At 38.0% G+C, this 24,811-nt stretch overlaps 1 long non-coding RNA gene across 1 annotated transcript in view; it reads right to left on the bottom strand.

Annotated features, from left to right (window-relative positions):
- Positions 1-23,940, bottom strand: part of LOC135421533 (uncharacterized) — a 63,023-nt gene extending 39,083 nt beyond the window's left edge. The window contains exons 1-4 of the long non-coding RNA XR_010434057.1: positions 22,663-23,940; positions 7,488-7,563; positions 6,179-6,294; positions 5,625-5,734 (exon numbers count right to left, since the gene is read on the bottom strand). This is a non-coding gene — a long non-coding RNA (uncharacterized LOC135421533). The remainder of the gene's footprint in view (positions 1-5,624; positions 5,735-6,178; positions 6,295-7,487; positions 7,564-22,662) is intronic.
- Between the last annotated feature and the right edge of the window lie 871 nt (positions 23,941-24,811).

Raw genomic sequence — 24,811 nt, 5'->3', positions numbered from 1 at the left:
GGTTTGTGCTAAAATGGTTTCATTTATACCGAAAAACAGAGACTATCTTGTCCTACACCTCACAGAACTCTAAGTTCAACCTGAGTGCCGGTGTAGGATTCACATTTCACTGAATTATTCTGCATTAACACATACGAACCATCCAAAAGCATTGGTTTAAAAAATGCATCTCTTCAGAGGACTAAAAAAAGCTATTAGAAATCTAAAGCCCTACAAGTGCATTAATTCAACAGACCTTAAGTAGAGAGGATCTGTATGTAATTTTTCTGCTACTCAGTCAATATATACATTTCCATCTCTGAATTAAGATATTCCTAGTCATTTTATTTTATATTAATTCCAAGAAATGTGAAAGTTATTAAAGTAAAAGTAAAATACTATTTGCTGTAGTGGTTTCTTCTGTAAGTTCTCATTTCTCACCATGTCCAAAATGCTTCTGTTTCAGCCAACTCTTGAGGAAACAAAACACCATTATATGTATAATCTCCTACCTGCGCCTTTGCTTCATAGTTCAAAGACTGAGAAGAAAAGAAATTTTCATTGTTCATTTGAAAAAGAGCAAATGGAAACAGAAACTGAAGAGGACTTGGATTTTGATAGAGTTGACTTTCTTTGAAAGAGAGAAAATATGAGAGAGTGCAAATATTGTAGTGAGTGAAAATAGGGTCGACATCACAAAGAATGTTTGTTGTCTGATAGAAAATGTGCCTTTGAAAACTTAGCAAACAATATCAAAAGCTTAGGTTTTGTCTACAGATATGACTGGTAAAATCCAAACCATCCAGTTCTTTTAATACAATAAACTCCATTTAATTGGACTCGGATGCAGTTCACTGCAGTTCATTTGTGTTAACTTTCTGACAAGTTTTAAAATGAGAACAAATCCCATTTACCCACACCCAATAGTATCCACAATCTAACTGAACAATAGCATCTGAGAGTATGGCTATAAAATGGCTGAATGCCAGATACTGCCTTGATTTCAATGGAATGTTTTGTCTTAATGTGGTTTTCTTATTTAGGCAAATACTGATTGCAAAAATTCCAGAACGCTGGCCAATTACCTACTGAGGAAGAAATATGTATTCCTCAAAAATGGCTAAAAAAAAATTACCCAGAAATTCCCGAATAAATCTTTGTGATTGTATCTTTTTCTTTCATGTGCTATTTGCACAATTCTGTACGTGACACGTGTATTTTTGGACAGATGGACAAGAGGCAGGAGGGGGCCCAGCCAGGACAGCTGACCCAGGAGGGCCAGAGGGGAAGTCCCTGCCATGGACTGTCATGCTCAGCAGTCACACCAGGGTGGTTGGGGGTCTTTCCAAAATCACCACAGCTCAGAGATTGGCTGGACATCAACCTGCTTGTGGGAGGTGGAAGTTACCTGTGTTTTCATTTTGCTTTTTAATTCCCCTTTCCTTATTAAACTCTCTTTGCCCTGACACGTGAGTTTTCTTGCTTTGCTTTTCTCTTCTCTTCTCTTCTTCCGCCACCCAGCTGGGAACGGGGGGTGAAGGAATGGTTGTGTCATCCTTGGCTGCTGACAGGGGACAACCAAACCCCTTTGAGCTCAGAACTCATGCTGAGTAGCACATGCCACTGTTTATGTTCTTTGGTTGGACACCCCTCAAAACTGGCCCGTCCAGACTAACTCTCTTGGCCATCCTTGTCCTGATTCGAGGTTCAATGCTCATGTTACAAAATTCAGCCTAGTAAGGCTGAACCCAGGATTAAGTGGTGAAAGTCAGTATATGCAGAATCATAAGAGCCAGATCAAATTTTTCTTTTATGTTCAAATGCTTATTTTTATGGCAAAAAGCACTGATTAAATCTGGAGCTCTGAAATAACACCTTTTTGTTTGTTTCACTATAAGCATTTCAGTGCATTTGTGTAGCTACTTCACAACTTGACAGCTACCTTCATGATATTTTTAATTAAAAGACATTAAACACTTCAAAGAACAGCTAGCCACAGTGCCACTTGGCAGCTTCCTTTGTTCTGCTCAAGTAATGCCAGAAACAGAACACCACTGACAACACCTTCCTGGGATTCAAACGAGTGGTTTTCTGAAAGCTTCCACCATCTACAGCCTTTTCCTCAAATGATTAAATTTAAGCTTTTGGTAATTTTTGGTTCTTCTATTTTCTCATGTTGTCACCAAAAGGGACCCTGTTCAGAAAGAACTGTTGGGACAACAAACAGAACTGCATCAGCACAGGTTTTGCACATTGTAACTTTCTTTTCAGTTTTAGTATTCAAAGGAAAAGGTTTATTCTCTCACACTGAAAACATCTCTTTGTATAAACCAGATTCTGTCTCAAAATAAAAATAACATTCGATACATTTATCTTAAAACTATCTTAATTTTTGAAACTTTTTTGCAATGTACCACGGTCATCCTGAGTTTACATAGAGCAAATTCCATAAATCATATAGACTCAAAGCCCCAAATGCCCAGATATTTGATCTCCTCTTCCCATTCAGCTAACAGGATAAAAAGGCATTTCTAGAATATTCACCATGACCATGGGAATAATGATAACGCCCCAATACCCTTTGCCCAAAGGTGAAGCAGACAGTATAAACCCAGGTGAACTGCTTTGATCTGTGCCCTTGGAGTTTTGTGCCACATTTGGCAAGAAAGGCATGGTCTGTATTTCACACACTGCACCACTCTTTTTATGTGGTGTATATTTTCACCAATAATAGTTAATTGGAGTACAGGAATCAATTACTGCCTTCCCATTCTATCTGCAAAAATCTCATAATTCGTAAACTACATTGTTTTGCCCCATGCATACTAAAACCAGGTTAAGCGAGATTAGTACTGAAAACAGGTTAAAAATAGCTTTATTCACCAGAGAGAGATGAATTTAAATGTTATATATTCTGAAGGAGGAGCAGAGGGAGAGGGGACTAAGAGGTCTCACAAGGGGGATTAGACTTTGCTACTTAATAAAATATTAAGTGACAATCAATCAAACTGGAATGTGTGGGAAGCACAGTTTTGCAGAACTGCTCTTTTAGGATTTGTTTTCTTTCAAATTTGCATTCCTTTCTGCATGCTTTGGAGATATACGTATGTTGGTTGTTTAATGATTAGAAATGGCTTTGATCTTGACTACTTGAAGGAACATAAAGATATAAATAGTATGAGTGGATATGATTAATCCTAGTAATGACAAACATAACAAAAACCCAAGATAAGCTTTTCTGAATTTTTTCAACCATACCTTAGGAAGTTCAGTCTTAATCTCCTGCCATTCCTACAGGAATGATCTACAGGAAAGGTCAGAAACACACCGGTGTTCAAGGTCCCCAGACACCTCTAGTGCCAGTTTATCAAAGATAAGAAGCTGGGAAATCAGAAACATCAGCTTTCTGCTTGAGTAACTGCCACTTTGCTTTGAGATGGACTAGAGAGCAAGAAAACATCCTTCCTGCTACAGCATCACTGCCAAAATAATGAAATAATGTGCAGTAACCAGGTATGACACTGAAAATAGCCCACTGATATAAGAAAATGTCACCAGTAGATAATAAGTGCCTAAAGGCCAGGGTTTGATAGCTATTTATAAGGTATGAAGCTAGAACTCTTATCAGCTTAAAAAATAGAACTCTCTACAGCTTAAAAAAATGGCCCCAAGTTGTTATTAAGATGACAAAATTTTCTGCATCAGTGTGAGAGGGCAGTAAAGTGAGATGAGAGGAAGAGCTTTTACAATTAAAAGAGGAAATTTTTAAGGGCAAAATACAAAAAAAACCCCAAGAAAGGTCTACAAGACATCATCTCTATTGTGTCTTCAGATCTCATCTCCTCAGAGTATTCTGGAACCCAGCAGTTCCAGAATACACCTGTCTTACAAAGTGGTGACTTTCAAAGTCTGTAGTATCTTGAGACAGCATTGCTGAAACCTGAGCTCTCGTTTCCTCATGGGCATAAAATACATCAAATAGGTATATATATAATCTGAACTAAATCCTTAATCTACTTCTTCTCAACAGCAGCTTTAATAGAAGTTGATTACTTCTAGTGAAACTACAGAAAATTAAATGGAATATCAGAATTAAAAGGAAAAACAATGGACCAATTGCTCCACCAAATAAAGTAAAATTTTAGAGAATTCTGTTGCATTTTTCAGCATTCAGTTGACTGGAAGACAAATTCTGTTTCCTTCCATTACCAGCCACCCAGTTCTTTTTCATGGATTCTTTGCATTCAGGGGCTACTCAACTAAAAGAAAATTAACTTACAGACTAAGAAGTACAGTACAACAACAGAAAATTAATGAATCAGGGAAAATTTTTCAAAATTCATATTTGAATAAAAATGGCAAAGTCATGAAAGAAAGACCATATAATGCCATAGTGAACATTTTTTTTTTCAAAACTAGTTTAGTAGTTTCACAGCAAAACACATAAACACAAAGCAATTAATTACTTTAGTTTCCCTTCTTTCCACTTGTTTCTTTCTGTGTATTCCCCCACAAATGGCTTGAATTCTTTACAGAAGCATGAAACCTACACCCCACTCCTCATAAGCTAATGAGTGTATAGACTGAAACAATCTCATCTCTTAAAAAAAAAAAAGTTTCTTATTTGGACCAGCCCTATTCAAGCTATTTGTGAGAAAAGTACCACCAGTAATTGCATTTTGAAAGGAATATTACCCAAAATAACTGTACTAAGACTGTACCCAGTGAAGCCTGGATTTCAGTGATAATCTTTCAACACTAAAGATGTTTGTACTCAATGGAGGAGCAAAACAACTTCATTAAGTTATCTGTGTAATTCTTAGGTATTTCCAAGAAATTATTAAGCTCTGATCTTTTGAAAAGCACAACAGAGAGACAAATAAGATCCTAATATTATATGATTGCTATTTTCAAACCATTTGAGAAAACTTACACCCACCCAGAGTGCAGACATATTAGAAAATGATTTATATACAAAATTACATAGTTCAGCATCCCATTGTGATTGAGAAGATGCTACAAAATTGGTACCTATGTTTCACTCCTGGATTACTCTAAAGCAAGGCTAAGTAGTACTTTTAAGTTTTGCTGTAGCAGTTGCTTTTATTTGGGAAAATAGGAGGAAGATTTGTATTTAGTATAATGTATCATTAACTTTCTCTCTGTTATAGTGTAATAGTTTTTGCAAGTATCACCCTGACTATATTTGGAACAGAAGAGACATTTGATAATAAAACTTAGGAAAACAAAACTCAAATCAACCTCTAAGGTCTTAATCAAACAAGTATTATAAAGTAAAAAACTGAAGAGCCAGCAAAACAAAGAAACATAGAAACAATTCTAACAGTTTTATTGGAGCAGCTTTTTACTTGGATCAACACCTGGAAACCCTCTGGAATCTCCAGCCAGCAGGTTACAGAGGCAGTAATTGGCCCAGCAGTCTCTGACACTGTAAGAAACCTCTCTGTCCTTCCCTCTGTTCACATCATCAGGATTTCTAACTCTCACCTCAGCTCTCAAGGTGATCAGTCTTCCTGGCTTCTGGATAATATTCCTTCTCTAGCTGTAATTGGCTCTACAAAGCCCAAAGGAAGTTTTGCAACATCATAAAGAGTAATTAAAAATGTTCTTCTAAACAGCAATACCTTCAGGGTCCAGGAGGAAGGAGAAGCTTTCCTGTAAGATGTGTTTGTAGGAACAACCATCACCAGCACTGAGCTCTCCAAGCTTCAACCAGCAGAGGCACTGACAGAGCCTAATAATATTAATAAAAAGCCCTTCTAAATGAAACATAAACATTTAAATGCTTGCTGACCCTCAGATGAGCTGATTAATTCTGTAGACCTATCTAAGTGAGTAAATAGGGGTGTAGGTGAATGGTGTTTGAACATATTGTGACAGTGTGATAAAAACAGACAAATCAAAAAAAAACCAAACACTGCATTTAAATAAGATGATGACATATACATGCAATTTCTCTGCTGGAAAATCTGAGTAAATGTGAAAAGATTACTGAAATAAATGTATTTATAAAGCAAGCCTAACAAAGGACAAAAAAGCTACCAGCACCCCCAAAAAAACCCCAAACCGACAGATGATATAAACTCTTTTTTTTTTTCTCTGAAGAAATATGCTCTAACCCTGTTCAGGATGTAGCAGAGTGATTTTAACTTGACAGCTGACAACACATGGTACTTACATGGACTGCTCTCAGCCTGGCAGACAAACAGCCCTCCATGGTTCCTGCAGTAACAGGGCTGGTCTGAGGCTGATGAATTCCCCCACTCATATTCTTTTAATGTGTGCATTTTACAGCTGCCGAGACACAAAAATACAGGCTTTGAAAATTAGAGATTAACTCAGTTGCTTGTGGAAGGAGGGGTCAGGGCATGAATGATACAAACAAGGCACATATTATGCACATGGTGGCTCTCTAACATTAAAAGAAAGCTTCACTCTATATATCCTTGTTTGTACTCATTGGGCTCAGGACTTCAACTATCTTTTGCAATTAAATCTATCAAACTTCAAGCTCCCAATTAAAAATTTTCAAATGCATCATGCTCCAGGGTGTCTGAAATTAAAAACCACTTTACATGTTTGTCAAGTCCTCTTTTGTAATTTTTACAGTGTTGCTCTTTCTGCTGCGATAAGTGCTGCCAAACCCCTTTCCATTTATGTGCCACCACAGAAGAGAAAATAAACAAAACTCCTTCAGACATTCAGTTCATTCCAAACTGCAGAGTTTTGTTTCAACAGTGGCTGCTCCTACCTTTCCCAGACATCGATTCTCAAGAGGAGGACAAGGGGGAATGAGAGGTTGTCTTCATGTTGCCATTCCTACAGCTCCAGAGAGGTAAACTGGAAGCAGCACAGCACTGAGCTGTGCAATTGCTCCTTCCAACACTGCCTCCAACAGGCATCAGCTAATCACAAAACCTGGAAAGATCCTTGTAAGTTCATGTCACCTTTTGGTAAAATGGAAGAGGGAATGACTGTTTTCACTGAGTATGAGGGTACAGCCAGTTCCTAATTTTTCCTAAGCCCCCAGGAAAGAAAAAAAAAAAAACACAAAACAAAAAACCAAAAACAACCAACTACTAATTCTAAAACTCTTGAGAAGTCAGTAAACCTTTACATTTTTTTCCTCGACAAACTCTTCTTCTAGACCTGAATGCCTCCTATATGATGGTCCAAGTAAATATATCTATAGATAAAAGAGGTTTATTCATTATATGCTTCTTAAGTATTCCTAAAATAAACTGTTTCATGCCTGTAGTGATGTTGTGGTGAGTGTCCTACCATGGAAATGGAAGCCTGTTTTTGGCCTTCTCTCAGAATTGATTCACCAGGAGAGAGCACCTAAAACCAGTGTTGTGTCTTAAAGCAGATTATGAAAGGACAGATAAACACAAAGACACTGTTCTCAATTCATATGAATATATATTAAAAAATGTGATGTGACCAATATTGTTTATCCACCAATGGACACTGAATGAAAAACTTACAGTGGGAGATACTGAACAGCTGGATTGGAACTGCAGGAGCCTCAATACCCTTTTTCTCTCCAATGGCTTCTCTCATCTATAGAGAAAATGAAAATACTTCAAATCCAAAATGACTGAGCATGAGAGAGAGACAAAATGCTGCAGCTTAAATCTTCCTTTGCCATTTGGTAACACTGTAGGCAACAATCTTAATTAGCTGTTTCCATTTCTGTTAACTTCAATTCCTATTTTATCTTTAAAAGGAAAAGACAGAGACTATGGAGGACCCAAACTAGCATTTCCCTGTAAATACAAAATATTATGTATTTAGGAGACAAACAGCAGTTAAAACAGAAGTATGAATGCAGTTTAGAAGAAAACAGTACAAGTAGAAGTCACACAGTGGGCATAAAAGGAATATGTAGAGCCTTAATTATGAATTACACTTGAGTTGTATAATGCCAGGGGCAGACTAAAATTATTTATTTTTCCCTTTCCATCAATTATATAAGGGACAATTTTTCTCCATGTTACACTTTGCAAGCAATGTTTATGATGTGCCTAGTATTTTGTTTACTTAGTTTTGCAAAACATCCTGGTTTGATATTGCACTCTTACCACAGGCCCTTGAAAATTAAAACATGTTCAGAGAGAATTCTTGACATTGATCTTTTCCCATTGTAAGTGTTCCCTCTTTTTTCTCAACCCTGCATGTACATTAATACTTGTATTTCATAAATGTGTGTCTATTGTTTTACCTTCTATACCTTGTAAAACAAAATCAATGTTCTCTGATGAGACAAAGGTAAGGTTTCCAAGTAAACTCTGAATTTCTTCTCCTTGAGCAGCAAAAATCAAGATATCTGGAAGACAAATAGGAATCTACTCTAAACAAACACTGACACAACCAACCAGGGAGATATTTCTTATGCTTCCCTTGAAGATGCAAAAACATCTCTGAGCAAGTAATTACTTGAAGGGAATATCTGAACCAGCACATCTCCACTTCCCAAGGAAAGCCAGAGAGAAAACACAGCAACACATATTTGGGGACCTACACATGGAGCAAACACTTCCCTCACCCTCTCTCTCTCTTTAAAAGGATCCAAACAATTTCTTTTTATTCTAGGTAGCTGAGGAGTGTTAGAACTAAAACAACAGCTTTTTAAAGCTCTAAACATACTAGAGAACACTGGGGAACTGAAAAGCACCATATCCTTGAAGAAGGAAAATACAATATAAATCCAAAGCTTAGGAGGAGAGGAACATCATCAAAAGGATGTTATCTATTTTAACCTAGGTACATGAAGCTTCTCTTATTTCTAACACAGAAACACTGAAATTCAGTTTTAGAAATGTGGATTTAATTCAAACTGTATCCACAGTTTTAGGATCTCACCTCTTCTGCTGCTGATTTGGGATTTCAGCACTGCAGAGCAGCCAAGTTTAGATGAACAAGAGAACAAATGCTTTCAAGACTTCCTGTTCTGCTTGACTTGCTCACTTGGAGAAAATTCAAACCAATAAAAGAGAACAAAGGGGTACTTTTTTTCCCAGGCTATAGTTTCTTTGTTTGACTGATTTCTGACCATCCTATTAAGAAATCTTCCAAGCTTACCAGTAAATGCAATAAACACCACAACTTCAGGAATTTGTTCTACAAACCTCTTGCCTTAAGAGCTTGTCCATAGGCTCTGGGTTGGTGAAATAGTTTCAGTTTTCTTTTATTCTACATTCTTTGGTGGAGAATTGCTTAAAAATGGTGCTTGGCCTTCAATGGTTGCTCATTACAGTTTTGTCTGCTTGTATTTGTGGTTTCCTTGAAGGTCAAGCTCACTCCTTAGCTGGCTTTTTTCAATCATCTCTGTCAAAACTTCTGCTGAGGGTATTAAGTTTAGTTCAAAACCCAGAATCACAGCTATTTGAGCCAGGTTTTCAGAGTGGATCATACTTTAAGGAGCAAAATACGCTGTTCCAGTCAGACACACTGATTTATCACATACAAAAATATGAATGAAACGTATTTCACAAGATCCTTCTCCAATAATTCTAGAAAGATTTCTCTGCAGGAGCACATTCTTCTCTCAGCCTCCTGAAACTTAGGAACAGTAACAACAGCTATCAGTGGCTGACCTGTAAACAGAGGCATTTTCCATATATTGCTTGATATGCACAGAGTTTTGAGGATATATTGCTAGGAATGAGGTGTTAATGGTCCTCCTCAATGGGAGTTGGAAGCAAACATGTTAACTGACCTCATTTAAATAAATCAATACTAAGCACTCAAATGGAATACCTCTGTATAGTTAAATCAGGAAAGAGGATGCCTGGTGCTACCATCTGAGGCAAAGAGGTCAGGGAGAATCATGGAACTAACAGGTGTAATTCCTACTTTATTCCTAAGGTGCTGGAGGAGGCTGAAGCAGAGAACTGAGGGCAGCTCTGCACCTCCTACAGCAGCACAGACCTCAGGTCTTCCCCTTCCAGGAAAGCTGGAGGAGGAAAGCTGCTTGCTTATTGTGTTCCTGACCCTTCACGGAAAGAGAAAACACTCAATCTCTTTAGAAATAAATGAATTGCAATAAGAAAATCCCTGAACATGCTGTCACAATTTATCAGCCAAAGAACAACCACCTTACTCAAGCAGACAGGAATATCCCTAAATGAGGACTGACTGGAGCCCTAAGGACCTTCTAGGACCCAGTAACCATGTGGTGGTGACTTTCAGCAGGTTTTCTTATTGAAGGAAACAAATCCCCTTGCAGCAGCTCCCCATCCTAAAGAGCTTTCAGGAGTTCTGGTTTCCAGGCTAAAAAAGTGGCATTTGACAAGTTGCTCCTCAGCGAAGCAGAACTGGCAGGGTTAGTGGGTCACTGGTGAGCTTGTTCCCTAATTGCACAGGGGACAAGGTTTGTGCTTCTTGAATGACAAACTTGCCAGTTTGTTCAGTATGATCCTTTTCTTTAAGATGTAGTTCTACCCTAAAGAAAGTACCAGTAAAATACAGTACCTAATACACAGAAATCCTGAGACACCAGGTAAATTAAGCTGACCTAGAACCTACATGCTTTTGGAAACCTGTGTAATTAATTCTTCAACACTCTCAGTGAAACATGTGAAAGCTAAAATCCTCCCTTGTAAAATTATTTCATTTGTTTTCTGATAGAAATAAATTCTTTCAGCATAACAGAGTTTTACTAAATAAGTTCAAAGGACTAATAAGGTTTTTGCAGAGGTTTGAGGTTTCATTTTTTTTCTTGTACAGAAAATATCATAAGCTCTCCTCACCATATTTTGTAATATTTTTTCTCATTTTCAATGGAATCCCAGCACAGATACAGTCCTTCACAGGGATGCAGTATATACTGCCAGCCCTGAGGAATGACACAACAAGCACAATGAATATTGCAACATCAAATGGAAATTAATAGAAAGGCAGATATAACTAAGGTAATGATACCCTGTTGTAGTAGATTAAACCAGCAAATGAAATTAGTAGGTAAATAACATTTACTTGTACTGTTTTATCTGTTCCTGATTATCATTATCCTGAAAAATAAGACATCTGTTATTGCTTTAAAAGCCATCATTAAATATCTGCTTGCTTCTTTCAAACTGACAATGTCATATTAAACAAACAGGTTTTCCAAGCTTTAAAACAAATGTAACATTTAAACTTCACAAGGACATAAAATGCATTCCATTCTTACTTTACATTCAAATGTCTCCCTGCATAATATTCATTAGATTGAATTAAAATGGCCATTCTGGATGCCAGGTCAGCTGTGTCTGCCTTTGAAGTTCTTCACGAAGAATAACAATTTCAGCTTTTGTCTGACTACCAGGCAGACTTTCCACAGCAGCTGTGCCAAGAAACAGACCTCACAGTGTATCAGGGCTCCTGAGTGTGACCAGCATGAATTCAAGAGCAGGCATAGAATAGATTAGTCTCGTAGAGTAATTCAGAGATGCTGTTTCGTGGTTTGCCCACAGATCTGCCAGAACGCTGCAGATTTATCAGGAACATTTTAAGGTGGCTCCAAATGTCCCCCACCTCCCGGACCAGGTTGGCAGGGTGTGAACCTGCACTGGAGCTAAACCTCCACAGCTGATCAAGGTGGGTCTGCTGAGAATAACGTGGTGAGCTGAAATTAGATTGTTATTCCTCCCTCCAGCTCACACCTACAGCACTGGCTGAGCCGGGAAGCTGGGGACAAGGATGTGTGATCCAAGCACTTGGCCTAATTCAGCTGATAACTCTCTTTCCTGAAGCTCCTCCCTGCTCTTTATGAGCCTGAGGAGCATTAGTATTCTTAAGGAAGTGAAAAAGTGTCATGATTCACAAGAGGAAAACGAAAATAATCCATCTACAAAGCTGAAACTGCTGCCATTAGAAAGCATCAAACATGACTAAGTTTGCATGATTTACAGGGTGATTTACAGGCTGTTCCAAAAAGAGGGGTTATCTGAAATCTTTCATGTTCTTCCTTTCTTACAACAAACAAATGCCTAAATCTGAACAAATGGGAGAAAAGAAAGTCTTGACTGATATTTTAATTAAAATTAAGGCAAAAACCATTCAATATGAGGCAACCTTTTATTTTAACACTGTGACAAAAAAACTTCCCAATCTATTTGGATCATGAGAAGAAGCAATGCCCTCAGCACTGAGTCAGCAGATACTGACAAACCCAGAAAGGCTGCACTCCAAGAAAAAGTTCTCTCCCCCATAAATGTCTTTTATCCAAGCAACACTTCTGTCATCTGCCACTGGGGAAAAAAATTCTCACGAGCTTCAGAATGCTGCAATTTTCTGGAAAGCTTGTTGCCTAAAGAAAGAAAACATTTGTATGCTTGGTCTGTATTTATTCTCTTGTATACTCTGGTGTTGAGAGAAGGGATATGTAGGAGTGATCCCCTTCATTGTGGATATAAGGTTTGCTTGTGGCTGATGAAGAGTTATTAAATGAAGTATTATGTGACACTGCACAGACTTACAATAGCAGAAACAAGAACCACACTACAAAAGTTTTTTAAAAAAGGAAGAAGACCTCACTCATTTTCTATCTTTAATAAGGTTATATGGCAGCTAAACTGTGGATAGGTCAGGAGAGTTCTTTGTGTTATCAAAAAAATAGCAATATAGAGGAAATGGGGTCTCTGTTAAGAAGGCGAGAAAGGAACAGCTACTATGCAGTCCTCAGATAAACAAAGGCACAATAAGAGAACGAGGCATTTGTTTCCTCCTATCCACACAATCATGCAAAAGCCATTTTGCATTCTTCTTTATCCACCTGTGGTACCACAGAGCTATCTCAGATTTGAACTGCACAGTTCTTGACTAAATTCTGTGATCTAGCAGGAGAAGATCATATCCTTTCATTAATATATATCAAAATGACACTTCATTCCTAATTCACGGAAAGGAAGGATGTAACAGAGAAAATACCACTTGCTCTTTGTGTACCTTGTGGTGACCTCACCTGGTCCCTTCATTTTCACTAAGCATAACAAGTGCATGAAAGTACACACTAAGAAAATAACCTTCAGAACTGAAAAAAACCACTCATTTTCATAATAAACCACATTCAATTTTCCTAATTACATTCTTTGTTAATCTGGTCTTTCTGTTACATGTAATTTTTCAAAGGTCCTTGAATGACAATCAAAGTCAAAACTTTTAAAGAGAAAAAAAATATCTGTGTGTTTCTGTCCAGGATCAGAAAGGAAGGGATACAAAATAAAAACTTTCTTTGTGGTTTTCAGAAAAGTTTATTCTAAATGTACCAAGGCAACTTAAATGTCACACCTGTCACAAACTGTTCAGGGTTTATAATACTCCTAAATTTCACAAGTAAGCTGGATTACAAGAGCAGTAACCCCTTTTTTAACTCTGGACTTCTTGCAATAAGAGTATTATCTTCAATCTACTTTTGACTGGATTCCAAGTTTTCTGTTATATGAGCCTTACATAGCTGAGTCGTGTATTATCAGCATTCTTCTGACCCTTATCACCCTTTTATTCTCCAGAACATTCACCAGAAATTCACAAATAATTTTATGACATTTAGCAAGTCATCTCAGCACCTAAGTGAAAGCTTTTTTAAGAGAGTATTTGAAAGAAAATGATAATGAAAGGGTTATCAGAAGAGAAAGAAAAGTGCTCTCAATATCCAAGAGTACACAAACAATTTAGTCCCAACATCCTAAAAGACTGAGATGTAAGACAGCAGGTTTCACGCTAGAGGAAATTGGACAAAAATATTTGGGTGGAATGGATAAAGAAATTCTAAGAAATAAGGTATTTTTGGGGAAACTGGGGGTGGAAGGAGGAAAACAGAATACTATTTATGCTAAGAAATAAGCTGCTTTTTGTGAGGGACTTTCCCAGTGGAGTTTGTGAAATTACACTGTTGCAAGTCTGAGGAAGGCATCACCTGCAAAACGTGTTTCTCCTGCACTCACATCCCTTTGAGGATGTTAAGTCTGGGTCTGCAACCTCTGCTGACACCCCCACAACCCTAAAACCCCCTCCTTTTTTCCTGGACCTCTGCCCCACCTGGCTGACAAGGGAGAAATATAGTTTATACATAAACAGTAGATAATTCCTAGTTTGTGAGAGTGAGTGGAGATTAGTCTAAAATATTGGGTTTCCTGGGTTATGGAGGTGTAAGTGGGCCACCTGAATCTCTGGTTTTGTATCCCTTCAAATAATGCTGCCCCATGCTCTCTGCTTCAACACAGGACTAAAAATCTATTTTAAATGGTTGAGATAAAGAGAATGGTTCCTGCCTTCTCTTTCATGTTGATCTTTATTAACTCCTTATTCATTTATTCCCCTTTCTCTCCTTCAGTCTGAAATAAAAACAATTCTGAGAGGAAAAGTGTTTGCTCAGAGTAAACCTTGTATCAGAAACTTGGGATGTTCAAGAGCTGAAAAAAAACCAGGGCTCATAGGAAGTGAAAACAGTACTAATTCATTTAATATGTTCTCCAGATCTTCTGCACAGTGCATTAATATGAGCCTTTTAAAATTCAAGCAATAATTTTGTATGTCTTTCCCTTTCTAGCATGTGTGAATCATCACCCCTTGGACTAAGAAAAGAAGGCAATATTATCCACACTTCATGGATGAAGTATAGAAGATTAGGTGTCATGCCTCGAATCAAACAAAAGTCTTCAGAGGAGCTCCTGAACCAAAGTCTGGTACTTTAACCACATGATAATTTTGCTCTCCAGGGCATTTGAATTTTACCCCACTAGTTCAGGAGTTGCCATTAGCAGAGAATTCATTCCAGCACCTGTCACCAATGAAAGTGGAGGAGATTAGAGTTCATGAAGGGGATCCCATCTGCTCCTCATTACCATGTTTTTCCCTTACTGAAGATGGGACCTGTCTGCAGAGCACTGCTGAAGGAACTGAGAGAGCAAGAGGAAGGGAAAGAGCAAACAACACATTGCAGAGGCCACGGCAATTTTCAGCACACAATAGAGGAAATCTTTGTAGTTTTGCTTGGCTCTGCCTGACATGGAGACCAGTCTGGACCTTGGAGATAATGAATGTGAAAGACTTGAGGATGAGGACACCACAGGATGGGTTTCTGGAGAATTGTCACTTCATATTGTCATACATTCATTAGATTTTAAGCCAAGGTGACAGAAATCATTAGTCTCTATTTCTAATATTTTTGTAAATAATGCTATATTACTATTCTCAGGCCTTGAGTTCTGAACCGTACAGCTGATTTTCAGCTACTGGTTTTGTTTTCCATCCTTGCATTGAGATTGCAGATCTCTAACTAAACACTGGCCCTCTCCTTAACCCTTAGAGGGACATGGGCTGATTTTACCCAGATAACAATCCCTCACATATCAAGTAGCAACATAAAATGCAATATTTGAAAAGAATCCTCATAAAGCAACGCAGGGGAACCACAGGTCCCAGATTATGTTGCTTACATTGCTCGGGGGCTTTTCTCTATAAAGGTGTAATAATACCACAACACTGAGGATTCTATAGGCTGTTTGTAAAATTTCCTTGATACTGTAAAGGCTGTCAAGGTACGAAAGATGAATCCTAAGATACCCAGTCACTGGTGATTTGGAGATTGTCTTAAAATATTACTTTTTTTGCCTACTACTCAAATAATGCATAACATGTGGATGGAGACAGTGCTTCTGCATTTTCCACAACACTGTACCTGTATGGCTGTGCACAGATATTTTACACACCTTTCTACACACAGTACAGAACTACTACAACTGCATAGTTTGTCCTTTGCCTTCTTCCAGGTCCTGTTTCTAATTTTAGCCTGTGGATACTGACCATATGTGCCCAGAAAATCCTATTAAAAATCAAAATAACTCCTTGATTACAGGTAGGGTTCATACTGTACTAACAGAGAGCTTCTGTTTCTGCCAGAAAGGGCTGTTCCTTCCATTAAGCCCAGTTTTCACAAACGTGTTTTAATATTTAAAAATGCATTTAACAATTCTCACCTCATTTAAAACGATAAAAAAGTAATGTCCTGATTATGTAGGTGGTCACTCCAATGATTACTTCCATGATGAAGAAATAACCTCAGTGTCCATAAACAATCAGCCATGGGAGTTAATTTTGCATTCTAAGTAAAAACTATTTATAAGTGTTGATTTGTAGACTTTATATAAAAAGGTGACCAACTACTCAGAACTTGAAAACTGTGGTATAAGCCATGCAACTGAGGTCTAGAATCCAGAAATGTTGTCTTCATAACCTTTAAGACTGTACTACAATCCTTTGCATATTAAAAATTATCATAGTAAACTTTTAAAACTTAACAGCAGTGCAGCAAGTGACAGGCCAAGTAAATTTTAGTATTTTGTAATATTCAGGCTTGAAACTTCGAGGTATTTTGACCAACTGTTGTTATTTTTATTGCAATATTTTAAGGTCAGAAAAGACTATTATCTCACCTGATTTACCTTCCTGCCTATCACTGGTGATCAGCTCTCACATCTCAGCCAGATCTCTCTATGAAGAGCTCCAAGAGGGAGTATTAGAGTTCTCACGAAAATGTCAGTGACTGAGCTGGCAGATACACCAGGAGCTCCTGCAGTGGAAGGAGCCTGATCAAGTGATATGCCTGCAGATGAACTCACAAATGCCAAATATGCCTTGTCATTCCAGGAAGGGACTGCAGTTCCAATTTGCTATTAATCTTGAAAAAATGCTTCACTAGCCTCACCTTTCTTTTTTTGACTTTTGTGTATGTTCAGAAACATTCCAAGTACAAAGGTTTATACCGAGAGCTATGAAAGCTGTCTGCTTAAAGAGCACACACATGTTTTAGCAGAGACACACACCAATCCATTAAAATCTAACATTATCTCAGGAATTTAGCAGAGTAGCACCTTATTCCAAGCACACCATTCTGATAGACAAGTAAGTGAAGTTTCTTTGGCGACAGGGAGCCCAGGAAAAAGTCAAATAGAAATCTCAAGTCTGCTTCCAGGGAAGTCCTGAGGTTGCAGCATGTTGGGGGACTGACAGCTCTGACTCTACTCCCCAGACAAACAGCTGTGGCAATGTAAAGCTGTTCCCTTCCCCCAGCTGTTCAGTATCCCTTGGCCAGATGTTGCATCCTTGTGACGGAAAATGGAACACGTGGCATCACCTTCTCTCTTTCAGCACCGTCTGGTGCTTCAGCACAAAGTTACTCTGACTGTCAGCTTGCATGAGGGATGAATGAAACACAGACCTTAAGGTCCTGTGTTAATTCACCTTTCCAGAACTAGACTGGCCAGAGCTGCACTGTCAGATCACTGCTGCATTCACAGCAGCAGAGTCTCTCTGTTCCCAGTTCAGCCACACAGAGGGAGCTGAGCAGCGTTTCCTGCCTGTATGAGAGGTAACTGCTAATTGTATTAAAGCCAGAGCTTACAAGTGTAATTTTGGTAGACATCTCTGAAAATCCCTGGCTGTACTTAAGTGGGTGTGCTTTGTGTGTCTTCCCTGTATAGAGACAGCACTTGCTGCTGGGTGAATGTATCAATGCATTTTTGTGTCTATGCTGGGGTTTAGGTGAGATAAGCAGACAACTAAAGCCTTCCTGTAGCATAACCCTGCTTTACTACTTGTCATGACCTCTGAGGCTCTGAATTACAACCCCATTTCTCTCCACTCCAACTAATGGAAGGGCCTATGTAAAGACAAGACAAGACTGGTGTTTTGTGAACTTTTACAGAAGTTAGTTGTTCTAATACCAGACTCCATGGACAGCAGGTGTTAGATATTTTAAGATCAAAGAGTTATTTTTAAACTAGCAACTAATCATCTTCTCAGCATATTCACCAATAACAAGTATAGTTAAAATCCTAATGCCAAGGCATTACAAAATAGGCCTGCACATATCCCTCACTGCTCTCACAACACAGTCTCAGTCTTTGATATGCTTGATCCAGAGACTTAGTGATACTGATACAGGTATTACTGGGATACATCCTCCAGCCTAATTAGTGCAGATTACTGGGCCACAATATTCTACCTTTTTCTTGACTATTCAGCACTCAATAGCAGCAGCAAAATCAGAAGCTTATCATGCTATTAGCTGTAAGCAGACAAGTAGACAGATCTTACTTATTCCACTGCTTATGGTGATGAAGCCTTTCTCCTCTTAAGGGGTTTGCTGTAACCTCAATACAAGTTTAGATGACCTCTGAAACAATTCAACAGAGAACTAAATGCCAGAGCCAAGCATTAGGGTACAATATGTCAAGAACCATCCATAGCTGAGAGGAAATTTGGTCTTTTACTCCTGGTCATGCACAGTAAGAAGTACTCCCAGTTTGGAGTGTGCCACAGAACAGGCTGCAGGACAGATTAGCATTGGCAGTTCATACATGACCATGTGGATGAGTGCTGTTAGAAGGGGACTTGGCAAAAGTAACACCATGAAGTGCAACCACAGATGTAGGAAGAAAAAATGTACATGTAAACAGAACACCAAACAAACAGTATTAAAAGTGCAGGTTGGTAGATGGGACTGAGGCAGTCAGTAATGGGCTATGTTCCAAGAGAATACATTTCAGATTTATTCATACTTAGAAAGGGTTCCATGCCCTAAATGTTTGCAACTTAGCCTGCATTTACCAGCTTGCTTTACCAAATATAAATGAAGACTCTCCTCCCTCCAAAGGCACAAAGCTTTTCATGGACAGGATGGTAGAATAAAAGAATAAACATTATACATTATCTAAACAATCACAGCTGGAGCTGTTACAAATTCAGAATAAAAATAATTGCTTTTAGTCATAAATGACCAAGATGCCTCCATTCTAACTGTTCAGTGAATACATACACATACAACATGCAGAGCACACTCATCAGCAGGAAAAAGGAACGTACTATCTGCCAGGCATATTAAAAGATGAAACCAGAAGAGGACTGTAAGAAATATATTGTTATAAAAACCCAAAGGCAATTGTTCCAGTATCCCTTTAACAGAGAAAATATCAGCAACATCTAAAGTTTTCCAGATCACCACAGAAAGTTGCTTAAAAGATATCCTGATTTATTGTAATGAAGAATGACAACATGTTCATTGCTGCTAGAAGCAGTGCTGAATATTTGTTATGTAGTTTTGAGTGCAAATATTAGAATCCCATTTTTCACTTGATCACAATTTCTGCTACTGAGATTTTTTAAAATACAAATAAAGACATAAGAAAATTTCCAGTCACTTAACATTATTTTAGTTCCCTTTGCTACGTACAACTTTGCCCAGTGCATTTTACTGTGAGGATTGAAGATTCTGAGACAAGGGGTTATCAAGTAAGACAAAGAACATAATTTTCTGAGAGAATAACTAGACTATACTCTCAGTAAAGCTGAGTTTCCTGCCATGGCAAACAAGCTTGCTGTAACTGAACACAAACCAGTTCCTCAGGGATTCTCTAAATATGTCCATAATTCTATTAATTTATAATTGTAGGATTCACTAAAGTATTTTAAACTTTCTTAGTCCTCACAACAAGATTTTCAGGACCTATAAGGGTTAAGTTTTTGTAGCCTTTCAGTCATTTTTATCCCATTTTTATCCGTGCAGCCACTGTGCTGTTGGACACACATACAGAAACACTGCACTCTGGGGAATGGCTGCTGCAGAAAAGGTTCCACTACACAGACCCAGAGGATACACATATAGTATTAAATTTAACAGCACAAAGGAATAAACAATTACTGGAACCAAAAATCAATTGCCTATACCATAAAATTGCTAAAGTAGTTCTGCAGGAATTACAAATAAATCCTATATCAGAATTTAGCTTGGTCTGTGGACTATTCCCAGTGAATATTCTTTTTTTGAATCTGTTCTGGAAGCTCAGTGAACTCAATACTATGGACACAATCTGCTCCATGCCTCTGTTTTATTAGTATAGATACAGCCTATCAGTCTATAAATTAGGGTAGCAGGGGTGTGGTAATCAATCACAGCAAGTGTCCATTCACAATGCTCTATGTGCATGTACACATTTTACTTTACCATGCACAGACTTGCTGAGTGGGACATGTCACATTCAAAGGTACCATGTACCCACTCTAACTTGTCCCAGAATAAAGAGCTGTTGGATAGTTACAAGAAGCAGAAAAGTTGATTTAATGGAGCAAGGAAATGTCAGGCTATCACAGAGGAAGAGTGTTTGGCAACATCAAGAGAGCTGGAAAAACTGCACCCAGCCTTGGACGCATTGAAATGGTCAGCAGAGACAGGTCTGGTTAAAGCAAATTAATTAAAAAAATGTAATAATATTCCATCTTCCACTACTTTCTGCTTTTTAAGGGGAAGAAAGAAACCAAACTTTCAACTCTGGGATCATCATAGAAGCATAGAATGGCCTGAGTTGAAAGGGACCCAAAAGATCATCTAATTCCAACTGCCCTGCTGTGGGCAGGGACACCTTCCACTAGACCAGGTTGCTCCAAGCCCTGTCCAACCTGGCCTTGGACACTTCTGGGGATGGGGCAGCCACAGCTTCTCTGGGCAACCTGTGCCAGGGCCTCCCCACCCTCACAGGGAAGAGTTTCTTTCTAATAGCCAATCTAAACCTACTCTCTGTCGGTGTGAAGCCATTCCCCCCTGTCCTGTCACTCCAGGCACTGGTAAGAGTCTCTGTCAGCTCCTTCAGATACTGGAAGGCCATACTTAGGTCACCCCAAAGCCTTCTCCTTTCCAGGCTGAACAATCCCAGTTGTCTCAGCCTGTGTTCAGAGCAGAGGTGCTCCATCCCTCTGATCAACTCAGTGGCTTCCTCTGGACTCGCTCCAACACAAAGTGTTAAATTCCTGAGTAGAAGTTTTAAAGAGTGCAAAGCTCACTCTTGCTGAGCCAAGGAGTCTCTTAACAAAAAGAACCAGACTTGAACATCCTGCAGGACCTCTGCAGCATATCCTTGTAATCCACCTCTCATTACGCACACTCATCTTTTCTCAACCCTACATACAGAGGAATAACTGCTGTGTACACATTGGCTCAAATTGCTTTTTCTTTCCACCTTCACCATTGTTTGCCAGGGTCAAGCATAATTGGGTGAGGAAGAAGTCCTTGCAACCACAAATGAAATTAGAAGACAGTAAATAGCATTATTCCTATACATACAGCATCTCTTATACTCCGGGGAAAAAAAATAAATCAGGAAACAATCTACACATCATATTTTTAGTTCAAAATATGTGTGAGGTAGGGGCATATGCTTGGAAGCCTTTTGAAAAACTTAATTAAAACTGTTATATAAAAATATACTTGACAACTAAATCAGCATTAAAATAGTTTCTAGGAGATAAATAATTTACAGATTTTCACAGTTAACAATCTGCTTTCTGGAAATAAACTTCACAGTTTACTATAAAATGATCAAAGAGGGATTAGGTAGCTATTCAATTTACTGGAAAAATGTTACACCATATCAATGAGATTGGGAAAATGACTAAAGAGCTGAATATGTTAGAGAAAATGTAATGAATCTAAACAGTAATAGAAATTCACTGGGTATGGAGTCATTAATGTTAATTTTATGAATATTTAAATCACCAAGGGGAACAAATTTGCTGGCACTAAAGCTGATAATGTCTAAACAGTCCAAAAGACTTAATTTCTAAAAGGTTTAACAGATACATTTTGAACCCTGAATTTGGAGATTCTTAGTGGTGGAACAGAAGTTACCCAGAATAACAACGTTCAGGTTTACGTTGTTGTGGTTTACTAAGAAAAATTCTGTGTTGTCTCTGATGTTGCCTCAGGACATGAATTTATTACTCACCTTATTTGATCCCTCCTGGCCATTCCAGGGAGAAGTTAAGCAGCGAAATGGAGTGTGTGAATATGCTCCACGTAGAGAAACACAAAATGAGATTTGAGATAACACCACTAACTCCAGCCTGAAACAGCTGAGTGGATTCACACTGGAAAGAATTAACAATCTCCCTCTTTTTGATTCCAGAAAACTTAATGTTATTCTCTGAAGCAACGAATAATGACTAGAAAATAGGAACCCTCTTAGTCTTCAGCCTAATTTATTCTTCTCCATTTTCTGCATCTTGAAACACAGTAACAGCAGGAGATTTGATGTGCATACAATTCCTAATAAGTCTTTTACATCTTAGGCTTCAATACTGTTTAGGAAGCTCTTTTTAGTATGAGTTTTCTTTTCTTTTTGAATGTGAATCTTGACAGTAATTTTATCAGTTATAACATTACATTTGGAAAAGTATGGTTTTATCTCCAGTTATCTCTAGTTACTTCAGGAAGGATGTAATTTCTACATGATCATCAAAATCTTGCTTGTCATGGTAAGGGAAATTTGCTTCTTGATTATGAAAGTGGAAAGGAATTTGTATCAAATTTATTAATATACATTCAGGGTGTACTTGGCAATTCACCTTACCCTGAGAAAAATGATTACTTTAGAATCTCAGAAGTCATAAAAAAAACAAATTTCCAAGTCTACTCTGCAAGGTGAAAATTAAACAAGCACAACCTGAAAACACAGACCTAGGAAATATTATATATTCACACCAATGCATATTTAAGAATGTGTGAATTGTGAATCTTTTATGTCCAACTTTGAGTAGAAACAGTATGATTAGGACCAATCTCAGCAACAGCAAATTTATACCTACTAATGAAAATGGACATTTCAAAAGATGCCACTCACCTACTCTGCTATTTCCTGCTGGACACCACAGTGACATTTCCAGGTGATTTCCTTATTCATTTTCTGTTGCAAGAGCTACCATCATCCATGACCTGGAAATACCACAGGATTGAAGAATCTGATGTCTCATCACAAGTCAAAACTTTGTAATACAGTTTGCAAATGAATGGTTGTGAACCAGTTCCCTAATATTTGCCTGCCATTGCTATTTATGAACCTGGTTCTCCGGAGAAATGTATTTCCAGTTTCCCTACCAATTTCTCCCTATTAACTCTAATCACCCTTTTTCTCTCTTCCCAAAGAATTCTTTGATATCTCCATTTATTATCATTAGCCAGTAAGCAAGAAAATTATTACTATTATTACTTCCTTAATAGAGATTTTTGGAAATTGCTTTTAAAGTCCTATTTCTTGATTTTAAAACTTATGATAACAGAAACAGCAAGAAACATACTGGAATTAAAATAATGCCCATTTCCAATAGGCTGGAAGTTTCTTGTTAAATCTTAAATATTCTAAATTTATGCCTCTAAAGTGTCTGCCTGCTTTCATTTCCCCACATCTTCTGCTTGAAGACAAATGTGGGAACAGAATAATTAGTTTCTATTGTAATGAACTGTAAAATTTATAGGAGATTATTAAATTGAGAAGCATAGAACAATATTATCATTAAGGATTTATAGGTTATAAAATTCAAATTATATATATTTCATAAATTTTCCCTGATCTTCATCGTTATTATGACTTTCCCAAATGTCCTTCCTGTTTCTTATTTCCATCTGGCTCACACTCACAGGTTAAGGAAATCTTTAAAATGAAGGAAATGGAGGAGTTTTTACCCAGCTCAGCAGTAACAATTTGCTCTTTGTGGTTAATCAGGATGTTCCATGTGGTTGCAGGTGAGATCTACAACTCAGAAACAAACACCTGTCTTGGCTACATCCTGTGTTTAGAACACCCTACTCAGAATATGTAATTTACAGTCATCAAAACAACATTAACCTTTTAGCACAGTATATATTATTTTATCCCGGAGAGAACCGAGCACATTTTTAGAGCACTATTAGTTCATACTTTCCTGCATCAGCCTGCTGACAGGTACGTTCCAGAAGTGGAATTTACCTTAGCCCCCTTTTCAACCCTAACCCTTCCCCATTTTTTGTCCTCTTGTAACATAAACAGCTTAATGGCTCCTCCCCAACAGCTTTGCAGCTGGCAATGCCGGCACCTTGCTGGGAGCAGGCAGCCACTGTCATTATCCAGTGATCTCCTAAACTGCCATTTTTCTTTTTCAACTATCTCTGCTATATATCTTCTTGATAGAAAACTACCATATGAAGTGCTTCTGAAGTAAAGAAATTCACTTCAGAGAGTCTGGAGATGTTTTTTCCTCCAATTTTTTTCTTAAATTCATGGCTCTAAAAAAAAAAAAAATCACTGACAGTTTTGATGGAAGAGGTTGCTGCCAGCAAGAAAACAGATGCAAAATTGAGGAAAACGTGTGAAATGTTGAGAAGAGTAAATCAGTGCTTCGATGTCAGAGTCACTATTTCATTATTCAGATGCAGTAGGCTGAGCAAAAAAGATGAAACACGTCAAAAGAACGAGGTTAGTATTGAAGTTCACTGAGAAACCTCCGCATCCAAGGCTTCTGCTTTGTAATGTTTATAATTACTCTCCAAAATCCTTGTGCTCCTCTGCCTCATATCAGTTTTGATCAACATACCAAAGCAGATTACCGCAGTATTTGTTTCACTTCACTCTAATTTCACCGAACTCAGCTGAATTTCACCACTGGGAAGCTAAAGCTGTGTTGCAATGAATCAAGCCCAACAAAATTGCTTCCTTAAAAGTAAAGAAAAGATAATACTCAGAGAATGTAACATGTTTGGAAGAGTTAGAGGAAATTAAATTCCTTTTAGAAAAACATCCAAAATACACTGGCTGTGGCAGGACTGGGTTTGCTGCCTGCAAATTAGACCCCATAGGGCTGAACGTGGATACAGATAGCTGATTATCAGATTTGTTGCAGAGGACATGTATTCCTACATTTATTCCTGTTTTTTTTTTCTTTAAATTAACAGTATTATCATTATTTTCTGTCTCAGGACAGAAATACCCTGCAGAAGATCAAATAAAGGCTAATTTAAGGA

Source organism: Pseudopipra pipra, chromosome 13 (genome assembly GCF_036250125.1).
Source record: "Pseudopipra pipra isolate bDixPip1 chromosome 13, bDixPip1.hap1, whole genome shotgun sequence".
NCBI lineage: Eukaryota > Metazoa > Chordata > Aves > Passeriformes > Pipridae > Pseudopipra > Pseudopipra pipra.
The sequence above is the reverse complement of the archived record's forward strand: the minus strand, read 5'-3'. Positions and strand labels throughout refer to the sequence as shown.